Source organism: Halichoerus grypus, chromosome 14, assembly GCF_964656455.1.
Source record: "Halichoerus grypus chromosome 14, mHalGry1.hap1.1, whole genome shotgun sequence".
NCBI classification, from domain to species: domain Eukaryota; kingdom Metazoa; phylum Chordata; class Mammalia; order Carnivora; family Phocidae; genus Halichoerus; species Halichoerus grypus.
Genome location: NC_135725.1, coordinates 36,137,303 through 36,162,707, shown reverse-complemented (window position 1 = coordinate 36,162,707; position 25,405 = coordinate 36,137,303). Strand labels below are relative to the sequence as shown.

At 35.8% G+C, this 25,405-nt stretch overlaps 1 protein-coding gene and 1 pseudogene across 42 annotated transcripts in view; both read left to right on the top strand.

Moving 5' to 3' along the window:
- Positions 1 to 25,405, top strand: part of PTPRD (protein tyrosine phosphatase receptor type D) — a 2,297,676-nt gene that overhangs the window by 1,277,783 nt on the left and 994,488 nt on the right. The gene's annotated exons all lie outside the window — the stretch shown is intronic.
- Positions 25,045 to 25,120, top strand: LOC144380175 (small nucleolar RNA U3; annotated as a pseudogene).

Genomic DNA, 25,405 nt, shown 5'->3' with positions numbered 1-25,405 from the left:
TTCTAGAGGGGAGGGGGGTGGGGGGATGGGTTAGTCTGGTGATGGGTATTAAAGAGGGCACGTTCTGCATGGAGCACTGGGTGTTATACGCAAACAATGAATCATGGAACACTACATCAAAAACTAATGATGTAATATATGGTGATTAACATAACAATAAAAAACTAATGATGTATTGTATGGTGATTAACATAATAAAATTTTAAAAATGCAAAAAAAAGACACTGGTGAACACAAAAAAAATTAAAAAAATAAAGTACATTTAATAAAACAGTATAAATAAAGAACGTAAGACATAGCTAAAGAACATAGAGTTCTTTATATGCATACATGTATGCATAAGAACAACCCAATAGTTACACACTGATACTGGGTACTTCCTTTTTAATTTTTTTTAAGATTTTATTTATTTATTTTAGAGAGAGAGAGAATGGGAGCCCAGGAGGTGGGTTGAGCAGAGGGAGAGGGACAAGCAGACTCCACGTTGAGTGCAGAGCCCCACATGGGGCTCAATTCCATGACCCTGAGATCACGACCTGAGTCAAAATCAAGAGTTGGATGCTTAACCAACTGAGCATCCCAGAGACCCCAGACTGGGTATTTCTAAGTGACTTTAAAGAAGTCTTCCATCGTTTCAAATTTTAGAAATAAGCATCACTAATTAATAAATACTTATATTATAGATTTTTTTAATGGTGTTAGTAATTTTGTAATTATTATGGTAATGATTTTGTGTGGTTTTTTATTAATTAATTTTGGTTGCTTTTCTTTAAATCATTTCTCAAGATCGAACTTTAAATGGGAGTCATGTGATTATTGAGTCTCCCGATATTGTCATTCTATTGTAAGCTTACATCTGCTGTGTAATAGTCTTTCTTGAATATTTGGGAGAATTTTTTCTTTCATTAAAAATACCATCTACAGATAGCAGCTCCACTTGCAGTAAGCATGGCATAATGCGTAGACTTGTTGAATCACTATGCCGTACACTTGAAACTCATGTAACATTGTATGTCAACCATACTTCATTTTTAAAAAATGCCATCTGTATAGTCTCCATGTTAGTAGAAAATTAGACTTCTTTAGCCACCTTAGGAAATTATAGCTAAGGAAATATATTCGACGTTTCAGTTATCTTTTTTTTTTAAGATTTTATTTATTTATTTGACGGAGAGAGACACAGCGAGAGAGGGAACACAAGCAGGGGGAGTGAGAGAGGGAGAAGCAGGCTTCCTGCTGAGCAGGGAGCCCGATGAGGGGCTGGATCCCAGGACCCTGGGATCATGACCTGAGCCGAAGGCAGACGCTTAGCGACTAAGCCACCCAGGCGCCCCGGCATTTTAGTTATCTTTTTAAAGAATTTATTTTCCACCTCTGCTGTGGGAAGCCAGGGATTCCATGGCAATACATGAGGGAGTTTTCAAAACATAACCCCTATTCTAATCTCTTCAAGAGTAGAACTTTCTTTGCATATTGGATTTTCACCTGAAATTTTACTTCAGGAGAGTTCCACTGTTAATATAATGGAAAGATTAATGAATAAATACATTGAAATATTATACAGCCACTGTTTAGGGATGCCTGGGTGGCTCAGCCAGTTAAGTGTCTGCCTTTGGCTCAGGTCATGATCCTGGAATCCTGGGATTGAGCCCTGCACTGGGCTCCTTGCTCAGGGGGTGAGCCTGCTTCTCCCTCTGCCTGCTGATCCCCCTGCTTGTGAGCTCCCACTCTCTCTCTCTCTGTGACAAATAAATGAAGAAAATAAAGAAAGAAAATCTTTTAAAAAAAGCCACTGTTTAGAGAAATAGTAGAAATACTTATGTAATGTTTTATGAACTCGGTACTTTATTAATTTATCTAATCCTTCAAATAACCTTCTGAGGTTGGTATCATCATTGTTCCCATTTTATAGAGGAGAAAACTGAGGAAGAGAGAGTTAAAATAACTTGCCAAGGGTGTCTGTGTGTCTCCGTCTGTTGAATATCTGCCTTTGGCTGGCGTCATGGGATCGAGCACCACATCCGGTTCCCTGCTACGCAGGAAGACTGCTTCTCCCTCTGCCTCTGCCTCCCTCTCTCTCTCTCTCTCTGTCTCTCATGAATAAATAAATAAAATCTTAAAAAAAAAATAACTTGGCAAGATCATACAATGGGAAGGTGTGAGTCTAGGGATTTGCATCTAAATAATGTGTCTTGGAACCCATGATTATTTTAGCCACAGTACTAATATAGCCAGATGGGATGACCCTGGAGATTATAAGTAATTGTACAAACTCATAATAGAGCAGCAAGCTCTAAGGAACAGTTTTTTAAAGTGTTTATATAATGAAATTATTAAACAAAATTATATTTTATGAGGAAATTTAGAAGTCAAAATCATGGCCTAATATGCAAGCCTAGTGTGTGACATCCTGGACATTGCTCAGACTTGAGCCTTTACTTTTATGCTTTTGCTGCCCAAGACTCATACAGGTTAGCTTAACAAAGACCTAGTGCAGCAAGCACCTGGGGACATGTGCAGAGGAGGGGGCTGAGCTCAGGGAGGTACCTCATGGATTAAATATCATTGCTGAATTAACTGAGTTCCATATTTAAATGCTGACCGAAGAGTATATCTCTAAGCTCATTTTCTGGATACAAAAAAACGGTGTGGAGACCTTTCAGATATCTTCTCTCTAAATTTGTTAATTTTAGGCATGAATACAAACTGAATATAAGCATCACAATGTGACATATATACATAATTTTTCATTAAAGTGAATTAACTTTCTTTATATAAGTTGTTCAGGTCTGTTGCCAATGTAATAAAATATTCTTCATAGAATTAGTGCACTTGCTCAATTGAGAGGCAATTTCAACATACTTGGTTATCTAGAAGATATTTATAGCATCTTAAAATGCATGTCATTGATGTGTACAAGCTCAATTAGGAAGAAAAGTGAAGAGCTTAATTTCCAAGGGAAAGTTGGGATACTCTCCCAAGAATTTAGATAACCTATCTCTTCTCATTGGTATTGGGCCATAAATAACACAGGAAATGAACATTAGCTGGAAATTTGGAGAAAAGAGGAGCATCCTTTCCTCTTTCATTTCATCTTTATTTTTAAAGGGAGCATATTTGTTTCACTTCATTTCACTGTGGGAGTAGGCCTGCAATCCTTAAAGGAAAAAAAAAAAAAAAGATTTTTCTGTTCATGATTTTCCAATGGAATGTTTTCATAGCATTGCTTGCTTGATATAATGTTTTAGCTGATTTTTTGACTCTAGAAAAATACTCCGATATTTGCAGATAGTTGTATTGTTCGGTTGTATAGATTAAAAAATCATTTGAAAAAAGTCAGAGACGTGCAATTTGTGAGAACTGTGTTGATGGATACTCACATAACCAAAATTTGTTAAATAGCAAATATTCTGTCAAGACTCCTGGAAAGTGTTTTCTCTAGGACTCAATATCCCCCCAAAGTTGAACTTTTTCTTTAAGCAACAAATCTCCTATTTCTTCCTGTATACAGGTCATGAACCATGTTTCTTCCATTTCTTTGACCAAATTAGAAAGCATAGCCAAATATGCTTCAAACTCTTCCCCCGAATGGATTTTATTTACTAACATTACTCTTGTTTGCATTTTCTCGTAGCTTTTCCTTTCAACCATGTATCATCAACTTTAAAAAATAAATAAATAAATATATTTATTTTCTCCGGCTTTCCCAACTCTAAGTTTCAAATAAAATGGCATAAAAAAAACTGAGACCCAGGAGAACACTACATAGAAGTGTGTTACAATGAAATGTGTGAGTTCTGAAAGGCAGCATAGTATTACTTGACTGCACTTGATCATGATACCTCTCATTCTTTTCATTATTTTTTTTTTCATTCTTTTCATTATTAACAAGATAGTGTTTGGTATTCCTGTCTTCCTGCTACTGAAAGACCTTCCTTCCTTCCTTCTTTTCTTCCTTCCTTCCTCCCTCCCTCCCTCACTTCCTCCCTCCCTCCTTCCCTTCCTTTTTTCCTTCCTTCCATATCTTGGAGTGTTTCCTTGTGAATTTTTCCAGTCTACATATTACCATTTTTCTTTTGCAAGTATAAGCAGGTTTCCGTTAATCCAGGAAGGAGTACAAGTAGTGACCATTATAAAAATCAGTTTCCAAGTCAGAAGATCAGTCCAAACTCAGGTTGGTTACAAGCACTATTATCCAAGGACTAAACTCAAGGTCCAAAACCAAGATGTCAATTCAAGTGTGTCAGCAGAGCAGGAAATGGAAGGCCAAACCCCTGGAATCAACAGATGCCCATCTGCCATCATCTGACCAAGTGCTAGAAAACCAGTCTGTTAGTGGGTGTTTCAGAGTATGAGCACTGAAAGGGAATGTAGTTGGGATTCACAAGGGAGGAGATGAATAGTAGCAAATGCCTGGGCCCTTGGGGGAGGGGGGACTGAGATCTCAGTGGAACAGCAACTGAGTCGATAGTTTCTGACAAAGGGCTTCTTTTAGAGCCCATTGGCCTAAAGTGTCACCCATCTCAGGGCCCTGGGCCAAACTGAACCTACAGATGGAGGCCAAATAGCTGCAAGGGTGAAAGGCCTGTGGGAAGAAAGCTAGAAACACCATCTTTTTCTTAAATGGCCACAATCTACAAGTGTAACATATGTTTTGTGATATATTTACTTACTATAGTTGTAGTTTGTTTTTTTAGTTTCTTGTTTTTGTCATTTCTTGTTTACTTACTATAGTTGTAGTTTCTTGATTTGAAAAACAATGAACAAAGATTTACAGTTTTCTTTAAAAACATGTTTACTTACATCTATTAAAAGGAAAATATTGGGGCTCCTGGGTGGCTCAGTTGGTTAAGTGGCTGCCTTTGGCTCAGGTCTTGATCCCAGAGTGCTGGGATCGAGTCCCTTGTCGCAGGGAGCCTGCTTCTCCCTCTGCTCTTCACCTCACTCACTCTCTCTTGCTCTCTCGCACTCTCTCATATAAATAAATAAAATCTTAAAAAAAAGGAAAATATTTCATATGCTGCCCCATTCTGTATTGAACAGAATGAAACTTAAACCTATGTATTGCTAGAAGAATTGAATGCATTTAGCCTCAGAATTTGCTCCTATAAACTCACTGTTTTTGTCACTAGTGGTTTACTGCCATGATTAGCCAGGTAAAAACGCTATATTTTTTATTCAGGAATCTATTAATTCAAGAAAAATCATTTATTTGCCAAAGAGATATTTATTTATCTTTGACATGTTGTTTTTACTTTGAATGTATATAATAGGTTTATGTTTATTCTGTTGGTATTAATTCCTATTAGTAAAGAAATATAATGGTTTTCCCAAGATATGCTTAACAGCTTTCCAGCTGAGGCCAACCCTATTTAATTCATAGCTCTTTGGTTCTAACAGATATTGAATTCTGTACTATGTACGCACTCACAGTGTGATCAGACACCCACCAAGTCTCTAGCAGTAATTAATATATTACATGGGGATAGATCCCATTAACTGAACAACTTTGAATAATTTATTTCAGGTTAACCACTACTAGCAACGTCTTGTGGCATTCCTACATTTGAGTTGTTTCTTTGTGAGGCATTATGAATATAATTAAAATGTTAAAAAAGAGATTTATACAGTCACAAATAATATAACCCCTTCTATAGCAATCATCAATATTCTGAGAAAATAAATTAGTTTCTTCATATTATGATCTTGATTTATCATTCATTTCCTTATTTACATGTAGCATCCTAGACTCCCTGATGTTACATCTATTTTCCTCTTTGAATGGGAAGCTTTTATTCATATATTGTTTATTAGCTGTTAATTTTCTTTCATCTTGATCAATCATCCTGGTCATTCAGTATCACTTTACAGTCTTTAGTGGGTTTTTGGAGTGCCTTAGCTCAAATTAAATCTGTTGCTTTTCACTTCTATCTAGAGTGGCATTTATCTCTCTCTCTTACTGAGCTTTTCTATTGCTAATGACTTCTCACAGTTATTGTCATTTTGAAATAAATTTATATATAATTTACTCAATTTAATTATGTTAGTTGCTGAATGATAGAGGGCTTCCAAAATAGAATAACAATTTTTAAACTTTACATTTATGATTATATATTGATATAAACTAACCTAAAACAAATGATATTATTATATCCACTGTCCTCCAATTTGGTAATAAAAGCTTTCATGAAGATTCTCCACTGCTATGGCCTCAAAATGGTTAGCATTTTTCATTCTGAGGTAGTTAATTGGGGTGACAAGCAATGATCCTAAGATTTGGAGTAACCAACCATTCAGTTAGCTAAGTAAGCAAATATCAAGTGTTTGAAGTTGCTTCCTACCAATCCAGTTGATGTAAACAATTGAGTCAAACTACCAGAACATTTGATACATACCTTTTACTTATTTATTCAATAAACATGTATTAAGCAACAGCTTCATGCCAGACTATGCCAGGCATTTATTATTTGATATAGAGATGAATAAGACACAGTGATATTCCTTAAATTAACTCTAGCTTAAGTAATGAGAAAGCATGTGTTCAAAAAGAACTGGAGGTGGGGCAGAAGGGGGGAGGGAGAACATGAAAAGGCGATTGGGAAGATTGAAATTATTAGATAATACAAAAGAAATTCTGACAAATCTATTGCTTAGTGGAATTTTACCAATTGCTTTCCTGTCAAGTTATGTTTTTACGGGTAAGCCAGCCTCCTGCTTCTAATAAAAGTTATCAGTCTAAGCCAATAAAACAGGTTGTGTATATAGATATGAAAATCCTAATGTTTTGTAAGTCATAATTTCAAAACCAAAATATAGTTCTTTAAAATAAGGCATTTTGAGAAGGAAATAGTCGACAAAACCAAAAGACAACCTACAGAATGGGAGAAGAAATTTGCAAATGTCTTATCAGATAAAGGGCTAGTATCCAAAATCTATAAATAACTTATCAAGCTCAACACCCAAAAAACAAATAATCTAGTCAACAAATGGGCCGAAGACATGAACAGACATTTCTCCAAAGAAGACATGCAAATGGCTAACAGACACATGAAAAAATGCTCATCATCACTTGGCATCAGGGAAATACAAATCAAAACCACAATGAGATACCACCTCAGACTGATCAGAATGGCTAAAATTAACAAGTCAGGAAACAATAGATGTTAGCAAGGATGTGGAGAAAGGGGAACTTCTTACACTGTTGGTGGGAATGCAAGCTGGTACAGACACTCTGGAAAACAGTATGGATGTTCCTCAAAAATTAAAAATAGAGCTACCCTACAACCCAGCAATTGCACTACTAGGTATTTACCCCAAAGATACAAATGCGGTGATCCGAAGGAGCACCTGCACCCCAAAGTTTATAGCAGCAATGTCCACAATAGCCAACCTATGGAAAGAGCCCAGATATCCTTCAACTGGTTAATGAATAAAGAAAATGTGTTTTAAACACACACACACAGGAATATTACTCAGCCATCAAAAAAGAATGAATTTTTTTCATTTGCAATGATGTGGATGGAAATAGAGGAAATTATGCTAAACTAAATAAGTCAATCAGAGAAAGACAATTATGGTTTCACACGTATGTGGAATTTAAGAAGCAAAACAGAGGCACATAGGGGAAGGAAGTGAAAAATAAGACAAAGTCAGGATGGAGACAAACCATAAGAGACTCTTAATCATAGGAGACAAACTGAGGGTTGCTGGAGTGGGAGGCATGGGGCAATTGGGTGATGGGCATTAAGGAGGGCACATTATGTAATGAGCACTGGGTGTTATACACAACTGATGAATCACTGAAATCTACCTCTGAAACTAATAATACACTATATGTTAATTAACTGAATTTAAATTAAAAAAAAAGAAAAATAAATAAAATAAGGTGTTTTGAGGTTCCTTTAGTTTTTGTTCTGTTTTGTTTTTTGTTTTGTTTGGGGGGGGCTTTTTTTTAAGCTAAAAGTAAAGTCATCATGAAATTGAAATATATTATGGAAAAAAAAATAAAGATTGTCTGAAAATTACAACCATGTGGCTGTACTTCTCACTAATGCCCGAAGCCAGGAACCATGACTTCCTTTTTCTTGTTTAGTATTTTGTACAGTGAGCATTCTGAAGCCAAAGGAGAATCTGCTGCCAATTCAAAGACTGAGTCCTTTTTCCTGTTTTATTGAAGGAGATATTTAAAAATGAAAAATATTGGTCTTTTTGTATAAAAAATGTTCAATTAGAAATGATGAAATGAAGACCCCTTAATATGTATAAACTTTCAGTATGTTCCTGCTTATTCAACTGCTAATAACTCATCTAGTTCTCCACATGCTGACTCCATTCACGAAAAAAAAAAAAAAAAAAAACCTTTTTAGTTTATTTTCAGGTATAGATTGTTATGTTTTCCATGCCTATGGGAAAGAACCTCCCAACAGCACTGGCAAATTGGCAGAATTAAAGTGCATTTTCCATTTATAGCTGAAAAGAAGAGGTGATCCTTTGTCCTTAGCTTTGTCATTATGGGGTTCATCCTTGAAGTGACAGAAAACTTGCCAGTTTTCTCATTTAATATCTTTGACAAAATACCTTTGAATAGAAAGTTTTGAAAATAAGAATACAAATAATGAGGAAGTTTTAGATTTTAAAAATTTGAAAAAATGCTTAAAAGCTTAAAAATTTAATTTTATGCCAACAATTGTGCTGGGAGTCCTTGGGTCATTTTATTATTCTGCTAATATTCTACCAGTTTCTCCCCCAAAAAGAATATTTTCCAAAATTAAAAACATTGGAGGGGGAAAAAAAAAGAAAATTTTTTTTTTCCTAAAACCTTAAAATAGTTTTATTTAGTGTCAGGGCATTAATAGGCAAATTGAAACAACATCTAAAATATACTTATCTAAAAGCTATTTTAAATATCTGTCTTTTTACATTCTGAATTAGAATGAAGTACCAGAGAGACAACATATTCTTAAGAATGAAATTCTTAGCAAAAAATAGACAACTATAACTATATGCTATTGTCTACTCAATATAATGCAACAGGATATTTAACATAAGAGTAATTCATTACACTAGTTCTGAGTATTACTCCAGAGGCTTTGATGATCACTAAATAAACAGGAAATTAGCAGTTTTTCTGTAATGACTCTTTGTTATTGTATGAGGGTATTTTTCTGATGTACTTTTTCACTTGAATGGAGCAATTTGTGCATGAAACAAAACAGTCTTCTGAACAAATACATAGGATGTTGTTTTGATCAAAGTTATCTGCTCTTAATGCATCTGTTTTTTGGCAAAGAAAAGAATACATTAAGAAAGGAAAATCCTGCAGCTTTAAAATTACTTATGGCTGCATTTTATTACATCATAACAATGCTTAGCCATTTATTTAGTGCCTGTTAAGAGCAGACACACAAATGATGAGGCAACTTCTACCTTTGATGGAGAGGCTTATAATATACTTGGCAAAGGATGTCCTAGATGGAACAATTTCAATGAAAAGGGACATTATCCAGGAAGTTGCTTGTCGTTAAGGAAAGCCAATTGGCTGTGCAGAAAGTTCTCCAGAGAGTGGCAATTTTCAAATTATTTACTTTTATTTTTAAATTTTTTTGGCAAAGTCACTGCAGGACAAGTCCGGACCCTTGAATTTACAGGGTCAGAGATTTCATTTGTCAGAGAGTTTATCAGTTATAGGTAGATTCATATTAAACAAATTCACAGAAACTGTATAAAACCAATACTTTATTACTTTATGAGCATGAGAAATGAGAAATAGAACTATAAGGAAAACTTCCCTGGATATATGGGAAGGGAACTGTTACTGGGAGAAGGAAATGCACTGCCAAGACCTGCCTGGGATTTTCCCCTTTTCTCCACTATAGCTGGGGACCAACTTTTGATAAATGATACATTGTTTCTGTAGTTACCTTGGTTGGGGGGTGATGTCATATTTTGTAACTCAGTGATGGTATCACATATTTCTGTCCCAATCCCTTATTTATTTACTTCAATAGTTTCATTCTTTGAAAACATTTTTCTGTCCCTATTTCCAAGTTCTTTAGGAGAGAGATAAGGGAAAAGTGCCAGTGACCCCCAGGACTGCCTACTATATTACATTTGATAGATTTTTTTTTTGCAGTGTATTTTGTTAAAAAAAATTAACAATATGACTTATAAATAGATCTTTCTATGAATAAAGATAATTAGTTTATTAAGGATATCTATAAAAAAGGTCTATTATAATGTAACCTAAATAGCAATGAGCAATATAATAATAGCTATAGTAGTTCATAACAGGAAACTATCACTGAAAAATATTTCACTAAAACAAACTATCCTAAAGATAAGGTTCATAGTCAAGTAACTTAATCATAATTTATGACATAACAATTGTTAAAATGTACATTTCAGAGTCATTTTAAAAGAGAGCTTACTTTTAAAAATTACCAGGCAAGGGCCAAAGCGTGGCTCAATCAGTTAAGCATCTGACTCTTGATTTTGGCTCAGGTCATCATCTCAAGGTTTGGGAGATTGAGCCCTGTGTCCAGCTCCACGCTGAGCATAGAGCCTGCTTAAGATTCTCTCTCTCCCTCTCCCTCTGCATCCCACACCAGCTCACGCACTCTCATAAATAAATAAATAGGGTGCCTGGGTGGCTCAGTTGGTTAAGCGACTGCCTTCGGCTCAGGTCATGACCCTGGAGTCCCGGGATCGAGTCCCACATCGGGCTCCCTGCTCAGCGGGGGGTCTGCTTCTCCCTCTGACCCTCTTCCCTCTCTTGCTATCTGTCTCTCATTCTCTCTCTCTCTCAAATAAATAAATAAAATCTTAAAAAATAAATAAATAAATAAATAAATAAATAAATAAAATCATATAAATAAATAATTACCAGGCAAATATAAGGTGAAGCAATTATTATGTGTTATTGTATTATTTTCTAGATATTTAGTATTTTAAAAAGGTTGGCATATTTCTATATGGACCAAATATCCTGTCAGTGTATACAACACGATTATCCTCATCTACTAACAGTCGTTAACTGTCTAACAGTGTATAGTACAGGTTGCTTACTACAGGCTGAAACAATTATCTTTATTCTGTAAGATTGGAGAAGGCATAGAAATTGGTACTGTAGTAAAGAACTATTCAGGCAGCCTATCCACCATCATTACCTAGTTGGACACCAAGTTCAATGTGCAACAACTCAGGCCATATTCCCCAGGAAAACTTTATAACTGACACTTCCTAGTTAGAAGTGCTTAAGTTGATAGAGTAACAGCCTTCCCTAAGTAACAAAACAGGTGGGCAAAGGATTCTGCTCTTGAAAAATTTGTGTTATTCTCATGTCTGTATAAGCGCACCCTCAAATTCTTTTCAGAAAGCCATAAAAGCGAAACTTTGTAAATCTAACTGGAGGAAGTAAATTTAAAAACATATATCAAAATCCTTACTTAGTTTTCCTTGCAAAGAGGCTACAGAGGTTATATCTTTACATTTCTCCTGTGATAATGAAAGTCACAGAAGACGTATGTGTGTGTTTTATCTTTTTTGTTTTTTTATATATACATTCTCCTACTAAAAACTTAGAAAATAAACTTACTGTCACATTTTTACCTTTTCTGTAGTTCACTTTAAACTTTGCAATTTCAAACTAGATTCCAAGCAGCCTCTTAGAGTTAAACTTGTAGGAGACTTCTCTATAGTATCTTGTTTTTGAGTTTGTGCATTTTCTGCTTTCCAAAGTTCCAAATTCTTTCTTATTTTTTATGAAAGAAATTTTATCCACATTTATAGAATCCCCTATTGTATTCAAGTGTTATGTTATCACACTCTTGCCAATATGGATTTGGACACATTCAATTTTATTGGACACTAAATTGTATCTTTTGTAACAAAAATCCAATTTGCCTTCAAGGCAAATTAAGGATCCTTTTTTTTTTTTTTTTTCAAGTTTCTGTTGCTTCGTTTGTAAAAAAGAGAAGATCGAATTAAGTTGTCTCCAAGGTCCAATTCACTTCTATGCTTTTGCTAAAAAGGAAGGAGAAAGAGATAAGAAGTAAAAATCAAAACAGACAGGAAGGAAGGAAGGAAGAAAAGAGGGAAGGAAAGGAAGGAAGGAAGGAAAGAAGAAAGAAAGAAAGGAAAGAAAGAAAAGAAAGAAAGAAAGAAAGAAAGAAAGAAAGAAAGAAAGAAAGAAAGAAAGAAAGAAAGAAAGAAAGAAAGAAAGAAAAAGAAAGATTGAATAAGTGGTTGCTATGCTTAATATTTGGTCAAAATCATTTATTATTTACTTTAATGATGTTAAATTCCTAGAGCCTCTACATTGACTATTTAGTTTAAAATAAATGCCACATTCAAAAGACTATTCCAGGGAAGACCAATTCAAGAAGGCTTAGTAGGAAAATGTCATAACTGAATATAAGTGAAAAGATGAGTTTGTTGCTATCTATTATAGACTGTTTACCCACTAAAAGCACATAGTGAGGAATAATTTCTATGATTATAAAACCCTAATGATAGATTCCAAAATTGGCTTCCATCCTGTTCTTTGTTCTAAATCTAGTTTTCTGGTATTAATATTCAGAGTTTATCCTTCACCAAAAGAGTCTAATTATGGAAGAATGATCAGATTGGTGATGAGTAATTCAACTGGGGATGAAATTCTACAGGTAATGCAATATGAACTGCAGTCAGGAATGACAATGAATTTTTAAGGCTTTTTCAAACTGCTTATATGAGTCTAAAATAGCAAAACTAACACAGAATATCAGGCAGAAACCAAGTTTCCAGTTGACACAATTTTGTCATTTGGGGAATATTAATATTAGTCTAGGAACTGCATTTGACTGAAAGATGAGCACATATTAAAAGCGTATAGACTAGTGAGCCATTGCTTTTGAAACAGATGCCTGTTACACAACATGTAAACTGAAACATAAGATTACATTTCCAATTACTGTGCCTACACAAGGGTTTGTTTTAAAATTATTATCACGACCTTTTTGACTTCTATGTCCATATTGGTAGGTATCTAATGCTGATTTCTCACCATAAGTAGTATCATGTATTCATCCTTAAAGATACCTTGGAGAGTGCACGTTTCCGCTCCAATTCTGAACAAATTTATGTTTTCTCTGCAATTCTGAACATGGGATGAGAATAGTAGTAGTCGTAGTACTCATCCTCATCACCATCATCATCATCATCATCGAAGCTATTATGTTTTGAATGTTTTCTGTGTGCCAGGCAGTATGCTTAGAGATTTGCGTATATTATCTTTTATACCTGTCCATTAGGAAGGTACCATGATCAGATCCATTTTACAGACTGAGTAAACAGAAGCACGGAGAGATAAAGAAACTTATCCAGAAGAGGTCAAGCAAGGTGGCAACATAGGAGCTTCCTGAACTCCACTCCTTCCACAGACACACCAAATGTACAGCTACGCCTGGATCTCTGAAAGAAATCCTGATACCAGCTTGGTGACTTCTCTATAGTGGGCACATGCGAAAATACCTACAGCAAGATAGGTAGGAAAGGCTGAGACACATGCTTGCCATAAAGCTCACCTTCAACACAGTGCCATACAATTGGGAGGGAACTCCCAAGTCCTAGCTTCTCCCTAAAAAGTCAAGAGTTTGAACCCCACATTTAGCACCCCAAATTTTAGGACCCCAACCCATGGATGGGGTGGGTGCCCAAAACATCTTGCTCTGAAAGCCAATGTGCTTGTGCCCATTGGACCCATAAAACTACCAAACACAGGCACAGTCCTCAGCAGGCACATAAGCACTGCTGCAGGATCCCTCTGGTCTGAGTCCTGGATTATCACTTGTACCCAACATAAACACATATTTTACTGGCTCTTTCAGTGTTTTTTTTTTTGTGTTCTTTGTTTAATTCCTATATGAGGTGTCTTAATTGTAAATTCCTGAAGTACAGACACAATTGAGAGTACATGAGTTTTATTTTTGAAGCAACTATTATTGAATTATCATCTTGGAGTGAGATTTTAATAAATTAAAAAAATAAATAAAGAAGCCTAAATCAAAGTATACATTATGGACATATGCACTTAGGCAAATTCTTTCAACACATAGCAAGTGAAGCATTTTCTGTGGGCCAGGTACTACTGGGCCCTAGACTAGTTTAATCACAGCTCCTCCCTCTAATCTGGTGGAATGCCCAATTGAAGATTGAAAGGACTTCGAAATATTCTAGTTCAACAACACTTCCTCTCCTTCACCATTAGATACTCAGGTACTAAAATATGTGCAATTTCTCTTGAAAGCTATAGACACCAAAAATTAGAATTTCCTAATTATCTTAGTCACTGTAATCATTTTCTAGGCACATAACAAATTAGTGTTTTTCTTTTGCTTTGGACATCCTGAGAGTGTATAGTAAAATAGATGTAAAGATTAGAGTTGAAAGTTTCCACCAACTGTCTATGAGCTAAGTAACCAAGGAGCATGTTCAAGATCATACAGCACGTTAGTCAGAAAGCTGGAATCACGCTACGGACCTTTGTCACATTTCCAGGCTAGAGCTTTTTTTACTTTATGACAAGTCCTGGCCCCTCCACAACACGTGTCCACTTATGGTTGCATTGTTGAAGTTTATAAATACCTCCTGATTTCTCTGGAGCCCATATAGAACCAAAGCTCTCTGCAGCTCTCGCTGAACACAGTCCAATGTATACCTCAGTTTCTATCTGGTCCAGCTTCTTACTAGTCTTAAAAAGCCATGTTCCCTCTGTCTAGACTTCATCCTCTTCTCTTCTTACACACATGTTCAGTTTTTGCTGCATGGACTTTATATGATATATCCCTAAAAGATCTTCCTTCTGCCTTTGTATTAACTCTATATCCACTATCTTAAGCCCTTATCTTCCCAACAAAGACTTTTCTTATTATTTCAGCCCCCACTGATCTTTCTCTTCTGATTATCTATGTATTCTATTATGTCCCTCTTTCAGAAGTGCTAATCATGCCTTCTTAAGTATATTTCAAACACTTTGGTAGCTAGAAATGTGGCCTCCTTTTGTGTCCCTCCCTAGGAACACGTGCATTTAAGAAATGCTGAAGTGAGCCATGTTGCATTGGTATGATGTCTTACGTTTTTATGGTACAAAAATATCTACAACTCACTTTAGGTCACTTTTGCTTCCTTAAAACTAAACTTTTGAATAACAAAAGAATTCTTTTTAGAAATATCATGGTACATGTACCCATGCAATGCAAATATCAGAAATTGAATTTCCACATGTAATTTATTTTACTTACAGCAGTTTGGGTTTAATTTGACAACTTTCTCATTACAACTACCAAAAAAAAAAAAAAAGCCTTCCTCTGTACAAATGTATTTCCATATTTCCATCTCAGTATAAGCACAGCTGTGAACCAATTACTTCAAAGTTCAAGAGCTGGTTGTTTCTATCCTTAGCATCGCTAGAAAATGTTGAGCTTAGTCCTGGGGAGAAACTCCCAAGCTCAGTACAAAGAAGTTTTTTTCTTATTTCTGGTTTTCTTTTGTTGTTGTTGTTTTCATATCCAGCACAGATGAGACACACTTTCTTTCCTCTACTATTGCATTCATTTTCTATATTTGGTAATAGTAGGTATTTGTTTTTCATGCTTATTTGAATATATTACGTGGTTGCTTTTTAGTTAATGATAGCTACTAGATAAAAGGACATATACTAAGTGGCATACAGATCAATCTGCTTGAGGAATAAATACTTCTTCAAGCCATCTGCTTTGTGTGCTGTGTGAATATGAAAAACAAATATGCATGCTTTACCTGCCCTTTCTGGAATTAATTATACTCACTCTCTCCCCACCTGACCAATTGAATTTCACTATCTTAGAGAAAGAAAATCAAATATATGACTGATACAAACATATATTTCAGATATCCACGCTCTTACGAGTTAGTGTTTTCAGCATGAACTTATCCTCTGCATAATTGCTCTCTGTCATTTTCCTTAGTAGATCTCCTGATCTCTACATGTGAACAGACTTGCTGTCATGCAAACTCCACAGAGAGGGAACAAATATATAATTAACATAGTCTTTTATCCCCTCCATTGACAGAGAAAAAGAAGGGGAGGTATTCTCTAGGCATCAATTAAAGGTCATATTAATTTTCCCCAAACTCCCCCTCTGGTTTCCTCAGGAGACGTTGCTATGATGTCAGGCATATCAAAATGAACTGATTATTATGCATGTGCAGCCTGATGGATGAGCTCTCCAACCCCAGCACAGCCCCTGTTGTACATGCCCCTCTTCTGCTGTGTCACTGCACCTACTTACTTGAGATGATTTGATTCAGTGACTGACAGTAGGTGTGAAAGAGGTGGGAGGTAGGGAACAAGAAGAGAATTCTATTTGTGAATGTTATCCATATGTGTTAGATAGCCATGGTTATTTGGTTCAATTTAAAAATCTGAACAAGGCAATGTCCTCTGGTTTCTGGTTGGTATAACATACCGCTTTTATTGATCAGAGATCAATCCATAGTAATTTGCTCTCCTGAGAGATGTCATACTGACTGTTCTGACAACACTCTCTTTTAAGGGATATCTGACAAAACACATGATCTACTCCTCCAGTTTCAACTGGTGGGATCAGACAGGCATCTAATGCAAGAAAATCAGTCTATATGTAGTCCTGCCAATGATGTGCGACCCATGAATTGCCAAAACAAAAACAAAAAAGTCAATTTACCATTGAAGAAACTTTTAATTAGAAAACAGAAAAACTCAGTCCGTTGGAAGCAGGGGTAGAAGAGAGCAGAACACATCAAAATTGCTATAAGATACAGAGCCTGCGAGATGGTAGCAAATCTAAGCCTTATGTAAACTACAGCTAGAAAGGTGTGATAAGTGTATGGAAGCTGGTTTTAGAAAGAAACAGAACACATGTGAGGAAATATCATGTGTCCCCTGAAAAAGATAGACAAGGTAGTTTGTTACCGGAGCTCTCTCAAGCATGACAGTATTCCAGCCCAAATCCTGGTCTTGGTGTTTTCTTAGACTGTTGCTTAGCTAGGTTGGCCAGGTTATCTATTCCATGCAACCAAATGACCCAATGTTTTCCTTTCACTAGCATTCATTTAGCACCTGGTACAGGTAAAGCTTTCCCCTAATTGCTACAAAGAAATCAAAGATTATTTTTAAAGTTTCTCTCCCCTCCAAAAATGCTCTTGTATGAGATTTTCTATAAATCAATATTACTAGAAATTCCCCATGTCTCTTTCTAGAAAAAAGTGAATTAGTATTTTTTTAAAATTCAGGTTATGGATAGTTGAGCTTTTTCCCGTAAGCGAAAACATAATGACTATTCCCTCCCTAGAAGTCAATACCATATATGAGTTTGGTTCTGTTTAAGGGTATTGATTATACTAGGGCAAAATTAATTCTTTGTCAAAGTTTAATAAAAATGGATCAATGTGTATTATTAATAGCCTCATCATACATTTGTACAATTAAAGAGTAAAGATGTACTGACCAGATTTTTAATAACATTATATTGTATTTACTATTTGACTATTGGTTTTCATACTGAATACATGTTTCCTCCTTAATATGGCCATATATTAAAATTATTTGATGTGAAGTCATAATTCCAATTACATATATAGAATATAAATCACAAAAGGCTACTCTACCTGATTTCATTGAAGGAAGCCTTTTTTGAAAAAGTTGTAGCAGGTGGGGAGGAGAAATATATATATATATATATATATAATATGTATTTATACAGCTACTATCAAGAGTTCCTCTTCAAAATTGAACTTTCTTTTCTTTTCTTTTTTTTTAAGAAATATAGTTTGAGAATAGAAGGTAGTTATTGAGCAAGTGGTTTGGATGGAGACAATAAGAAAACTGATCTGTGTAAGGAATGAACATATATTTTGAGTGTCAGGAGCTCAAGGAAAAGAAGAAAAGAAAATGGAGAAAGAAGTCACACAATGTAGCAAGATTTTGTGTCAGGAGCATGGCAACTTGAGGCAAATGAATAATTCCAAATAGCATTACAGCTAAAGGGTTTTAGTCACATGGAAATCTGATGTTCATTTTTAAATTTTTTCTGTTCTCATGGTGTAAACCCATTCCATCATCCTAAATTTTCAGTAAAGTCTGCTTAATACACAAATGTTCCTTGTGAGAATTGGTGGAAAAATCAAGGAAAAGCCACATTCCTGTTTCCTTTAACAGGAATTAGTAGCTAAAAGTGACTTGGGTCCTCCGGATTTGTCGGTGAAGGAATTGGTTTATACAGGACATGAATAAGTGGATTCAAAAATTGTGTTTAAATTTCAGAGGCCAAAAGAAACTTACCAAATAATCCATTTGTATTAATACATCTTTAGTCTTAAATATGAAGTCTTCTTTGAAGGCGAAACCACTAACCAGGGACCAAGCCTCTAAATCATAGTGGGATACTGGATGTTTATGCTGTGTATTATAGAAATCATGTAACCATTGTCATTATCATTCTGTCATACTCTCTTGCTGCCTTCTTGCTTATTCTCTAACAAAATATAGAAGGCTGTTTGTTTGGTTTTAAGTTGATAACAGGCTGTGGAGTTTGGGCTGAGAGAGAAATCATCCCTATTTCTTGGCTTGTATATATCCAGCCAGAGAATAACAATGATCATAATCATATTTAACTTCTTTTAGTTAAATCCCAATGTCATCATGAAAAATGATTTTTAAGGATATAATCTATCTATTGTTATTTCAGAGTGAGGGCATGGAATCTATGTTCTCCTAGCATTAATAAAGTTAAAAAAAAAAAAAACCTCATGGGTATGAAAAGATGAAATGAGATAGCATAGACTGTCATCAATGACTGAATCATTTTTGGGGGGAAAATACAGATTTTGCACATATTTTTCTTGGCACGTACTTACAAACAAAAAATAGTCAGCCATATTACCCTACCTCTGATTCCAACTGAGAGAACTCTTCCTCTTATTATCAGGTTTTGCTAAGAGATTTTTCTGCCACAATTGGGTGAGCTTTTGGGAAGAGGATGGCTGAATTTTGCCACAGCCATCATTCATTATTATCTGAGGGATGGCCTCAGAAAAAAAAAAGGGAAAGAAAAAAAGAAAAGTTGCTCTCATAATGTCAACTGGTACCCTGTCCTTAAACCCTCACTTCATCATTTTAGTCAAAGCGATGAAGAAGAAATTTTTTTTATGTTATGTTAATCACCATATATTACATCATTAGTTTTTGATGTAGTGTTCCATTATTCATTGTTTGCATATAACACCCAGTGCTCCATTCAGTATGTGCCCTCTTTAATACCCATCACCAGGCGAAGCAATCCCCCCCCACCCTCCCCTCTAGAACGCTCAGTTTATTTCTCAGAGTCCATAACCTCTCATGGTTCATCTCTCCCTCCGATATCCCCCCCTTCATTTTTCCCTTCCTGCTATCTTCTTCTTTATTATTTTTTATTAACATATAATGTATTATTTGTTTCAGAGGTACAGGTCTATGATTCAACAGTCCTACACAATTCACAGCGCTCACGATAGCATATACCCTCCCCAATGTCTTTCACCCAGCCACCCCATCCCTCCCACCCCCCACCACTCCAGCAACCCTCAGTTTGTTTCCTGAGATTAAGAATTCCTCATATCAGTGAGGTCATATGATACATATCTTTCTCTAATTGATTTATGTCATTCAGCATGATACCCTACAGTTCCAGCCACGTTGTTGTAAATGGCAAGATTTTATTCCTTTTGATGGCTGCATAATATTCCATTGTATATATATACCACACCTTCTTTATCCATTCATCTGTCGATGGACATCGTGGCTCTTTCCATAGTTTGGCTATTGTGGACATTGTTGCTATAAACATTGGGGTGCAAGTACCCCTTCAGATCCCTACATTTGTATCTTTGGGGTAAATACCCAGTAGTGCAATTGCTGGATCATATGGTAGCTCTATTTTCAACTTTTTGAGGAAGGTCCATACTGTTTTCCAGAGTGGCTGCACCAGCTTGCATTCCCACCAACAGTGTAGGAGGGTTCCCCTTTCTCCACAACCCCACCAACATCTGTCATTTCCTGACTTGGTAATTTTGGCCATTCTGACTGGTGTGAGGTGATATCTCATTGAGGTTTTGATTTGGATTTCCCTGATGCCGAGTGATATTGAACACTTTTTCATGTGTCTGGTGGCCATTTGGATGTCGTCTTTGGAAAAATGTCTGTTCATGTCTTCTGCCCATTTCTTGATTGGATTCTTTGTTCTTTTGGTGTTGAGTTCGATGAGTTCTTTATAGATTTTGGATACTAGCCCTTTATCTGATATGTCATTTGCAAATATCTTCTCCCATTCTGTCAGTTGTCTTTTGGTTTTGTGGACTGTTTCTTTTGCTGTGCAAAAGCCTTTTATTTTGATGAAGTCCCAATTGTTCATTTTTGCCCTTGCTTCCCTTCCCTTTGGTGATGTTTCTAGGAAGAAGTTCCTGCGGCTGAGGTCGAAGAGGTTGCTGCCTCTGTTCTCCTTTAGGATTTTGATGGACTCCTGTGTCACATTTAGGTCTTTCAACCATTTTGAGTCTATTTTTGTGTGTGGTGTAAGGAAATGGTCCAGTTTCATTCTTCTGCATGTGGCTGTCCAATTTTCCTAACACCATTTGTTGAAGAGACTGTCTTATTTCCATTGAACATTCTTTCCTGCTTTGTCAAAGATTAGTTGCCCATAGAGTTGAGGGTCCATTTCTTGGCTCTCTATTCTGTTCCGTTGATCTATGTGTCTGTTTTTGTGCCAGTACCATAATGTCTTGATGATGACAGCTTTGTAATAAAGCTTGAAGTCCGGAATTGTGATGCCACCAGCTTTGCTTTTCTTTTTCAACATCCCTCTGGCTATTCAGGGTCTTTTCTGGTTCCATACAAATTTTAGTATTATTTGATCCATTTCTTTGAAAAAAGTAGATGGTATTTTGATGGGGATTGCATTGAATGTGTAGATTGCTCTAGGTAGCATTGACATCTTCACAATATTTGTTCTTCCAACCCATGAGCATGAAACGTTTTCTGTTTCTTTGTGTCTTCCTCAATTTCTTTGATGAGTATTTTATAGTTTTCTGAGTACAGATTCTTTGCCTCTTTGGTCAGATTTATTCCTAGGTATCTTATGGTTTTGGGTGCAATTGTAAATGGGATCGACTCCTTAATTTCTCTTTTTTCTCTCTTGTTGTTGGTGTATAAGAATGCCACTGATTTCTGTGCATTGACTTTATATCCTGCCACTTTACTGAACTCCTGTATGAGTTCTAGAAGTTTTGGAGTGGAGTCTTTTGTGTTTTCCGCATAAAGTATCATATCATCTGCAAAGAGTGAGAGTTTGACTTCTTCTTTGCCGATTTGAATGCCTTTTATTTCTTTTTCTTGTTTGATTGCTGTGGCTAGAACTTCTAGTACTATGTTGAATAGCAGTGGTGATAGTGGACATCCCTGCCATGTTCCTGACCTTAGGGGGAAAGCTCTCAGTTTTTCCCCATTGAGAATGATATTCGCTGTAGGTTTTTCATAGATGGCTTTTATGATATTGAGGTATGTACCCTCTATCCCTATACTCTGAAGAGTTTTGTTCAAGAAAGGATGCTGTACTTTGTCAAATGTTTTTTCTGCATCTATTCAGAGGATCATATGGTTCTTGTTCTTTCTTTTATTAATGTATTGTATGATATTGATTGATTTGTGGATGTTGAACCAACCTTGCAGCCCAGGGATAAATCCCACTTGGTTGTGGTGAATAATTCCTTTTAATGTACTGTTGGATCCTATTGGCTAGTATTTTGGTGAGAATTTTTGCATCCATATTCATCAAGGATATTGGTCTGTAATTCTCCTTTTTGATGGGGTCTTTGTCTGGTTTGGAGATCAAGGTAATGGTGGCCTCATAAAACGAGTTTGAAAGTTTTCTTCCATTTTATTTTTTGGAACAGTTTCAGAAGAATAGGTATTAATTCTTCTTGAAATGTTTGGTAGAATTCCCCTGGGAAGCCACCTGCCCCTGGGCTTTTGTTTGTTGGGAGATTTTTGATGACTGCTTCAATTTCCTTTGGTTATAGGTCTGTTCAGGTTTTCTATTTCTTCCTGGTTCAGTTTTGGTAATTGATACATCTCTAGGAATGCATCCATTTCTTCCAGGTTATCTAATTTGCTGGCATAGAGTTGCTCATAATATGTTTTTATAATTGTTTGCATTTCTTTGGTGTTGATTCTGATCTCTCCTCTTTCATTCATGATTTATTTATTTGGGTTATTTCTCTTTTCTTTTTGATAATCTGGCCAGGGGTTTATCAATCTTGTTAATTCTTTCAAAGAACAATCTCCTAGTTCTGTGGATCTTTTCTACTGTTGTTTTTGTTTCTATTTCATTGATTTCTGGTCTGATCTTTATTATTTCTGTTCTCCTGCTGGGCTTAGGCTTTATTTGCTGTTCTTTCTCCAGCTCCTTTAGGTGTAGGGTTAGGTTGTATATTTGACACCTTTTTTTTTTCTTGGAGAAAGGCTTGTATTGCTGAATCCTTTCCTCTTAGGACTGCCTTTGCTGCATCCCAAAGATTTTTAACAGTTCTGTTTTCATTTTCATTTATTTCCGTGAATTTTTTTAATTCTTCTTTAATTTCCTGGTTGACCCATTCATTCTTTAGTAGGATGCTTTTTAGTCTCCATGTATTTGAGTTCTTTCCGACTTTCCTCTTGTGATTGAGTTCTAGTTTCAAAGCATTGTGGTCTGAAAATAGGCAGGGAATAATCTCAATCTTTTGGTACCAGTTGAGACCTGATTTGTGACTAGGATATGATCTATTCTGGAGAATGTTCCATGGGCACTTGAGAAGAATGTGTATTCCGTTGCTTTGGGATGGAATGTTCTGAATATATCCGTGAAGTCCATTTGGTCCAGTGTGTCATTTAAAGTCTTTATTTCCTTGTTGATCTTTTGCTTAGATGATCTGTCCATTTCAGGGAGGGGGGTGTTAAAGTCCCCCACTACTATTGTATTGTTGTCAATGTGTTTCTTTGCTTTTGTTATTAATTGCCTTATATAATTGGCTGCTCCCATGTTAGGGGCATAGATATTTACAATTGTTAGATCTTCTTGTTGCATAGACCCTTTAAGTAGGATATAGTGTCCTTCCTCATCTCTTATTACAGTCTTTGGTTTCAAATCTAATTTGTCTGATATAAGAATTGCCACCCAGCTTTCTTTTGGTTTCCGTTAGCATGGTAAATGGTTTTCCACCCCCTCACTTTAAATCTGGGGGTGTCTCTGGGTCTAAAATGAGACTCTTGCAGACAGCATATCAATGGGTCTTGTTTTTTAATCCAATCTGATAGCCTATGTCCTTTGATTGGGGCATTTAGCCCATTTACATTCAGGGTAACTATTGAAAGGTATGAATTTAGTGCCATTGTATTGCCTGTAAGGTGACTGTTACTGTATATTGTCTGTGTTCCTTTGTGGTCTATGTCGCTTTTAGGCTCTCTCTTTGCTTAGAGGACCCCTTTCAATATTTCTTGTAGGGCTGGTTTCGTGTTGGCAAATTCCTTTAGTTTTTGTTGGTCCTGGAAGCTTTTTATCTCTCCTTCTATTTTCAATGACAGCCTAGCTGGATATAGTATTCTTGGCTGCATATTTTTCTCATTCAGTGCTCTGAATATATCATGCCTGTCCTTTCTGTCCTGCCAGGTCTCTGGGGATAGGTCTGTTGCCAATCTAATGTTTCTGCCATTGTAGGTTACAGATCTCTTCTCCGGAGCTGCTTTCAGGATTTTCTCTTTGTCTCTGAGACTCGTAAGTTTTACTATTAGATGTCGGGGTGTTGACCTATTTTTATTGATTTTGAGGAAGGTCTCTGTGCCTCCTGGAATTTGATGCCTGTTTCCTTCCCGAAATTAGGGAAGTTCTCTGCTATAATTTGCTCCAATATACCTTCTGCCCCTCTCTCTCTTTCTTTTTCTTCTGGGATCCCAATTATTCTAATACTGTTTTGTCTTATGGTATCGCTTATCTCTCCAATTCTGCCCTCGTGATCCAGTAGTTGTTTATCTCTCTTTTTCTCAGCTTCTTTATTTTCCATCATTTGGTCTTCTATATCACTGATTCTTTCTTCTGCCTCATTTATCCTAGCTGTTAGAGCCTCCACTTTTGATTGCACCTCATTAATAGCCTTTTTGATATTGACTTGGTTAGATTTTTGTTCTTTTATTTCTCCAGAAAGGGTTTCTCTAATATCTTCCATGCTTTTTTCAAGCCCAGCTAGTATCTTTAAAATCATCAACCGGATCTCTAGTTCCGACATCATACTAATATCCATATTGATTAGGTCCCTGGCAGTCAATACTGCCTCTTGTTCTTTTTTTTGAGGTGATTTTTTCCATCTTGTCATTTCATCCAGAGGAGAATAGATGAATGAGAGAACAAAATGCTAACAGGGTAACAATGATCCCAGAAAAATATAAACTAAACAAATCAGAAGAGACCTGAACCTGAGGGAAAAGAAAGGGAAAGAAAGAAAAAAAAGAAAAAGAAAAAGATACAAACAAACAAACAACAAAAATAACAGAATATGATCAAATATGATCAGGCTGGTGCATAGATCAGTGCCACACACTAGATTTTGGCGTATTTTGGTCTGGTAGCAGAAAGTGCCTCCCAAAATTTTAAAGAAAGAAAAACTTATATATGTACAAAAATAAGGGTTAATATGATGAAGGGATGGAATATGACTGTAAAGATGAAAATTATAACAGATTTTATAAAAGGAATTGATAAGAAGTTGGTTGAAAAAAGAAAGAAGAGGACTAAAAAAAAAAGGGGAGAGAATGTGATCAGGCAGGAGACTAGAACAAAGCCATACACTAGAGGTTTAGGGTATATTTTTGTCTGTTAAAAGAAACTGTATCTCAAAATTTTAAGATATATATATATATATATATATATATATATATATATACCAAAAATAAGGGTAACTACTATGAAGGTATAGAATATGACTGTAAAGACTATACTTTCAGGGATCATTTCTATAGTTCATTACGAGAGAAGTTTCTCTGAAAATGAAAAATAAAAAAGATTTTTTAAAAAAGAGATTGATAAAATGTTTTTTGAAAAGGGGAAAAAAAAATTCAAAAAATTGAAAAAGAAAAAGTTAAAAAAATTAACTTTGAAATACTAAAGAATCAGGGGAAAAAAGCCATGAATTCTATGTGTAGTGTTCCCCTGGTGCTGGAGTTCTGCTGTTATCGTTAATTGGTAAACTTGGTCTTGGCTGGCTGTTCTTGCTGATCTTCTGGGGGAGGGGCTTATTGCTGTGGTTCTCAAATGTCTTTGCCAGAGGCGGAATTGCCCCACCCTTTCCA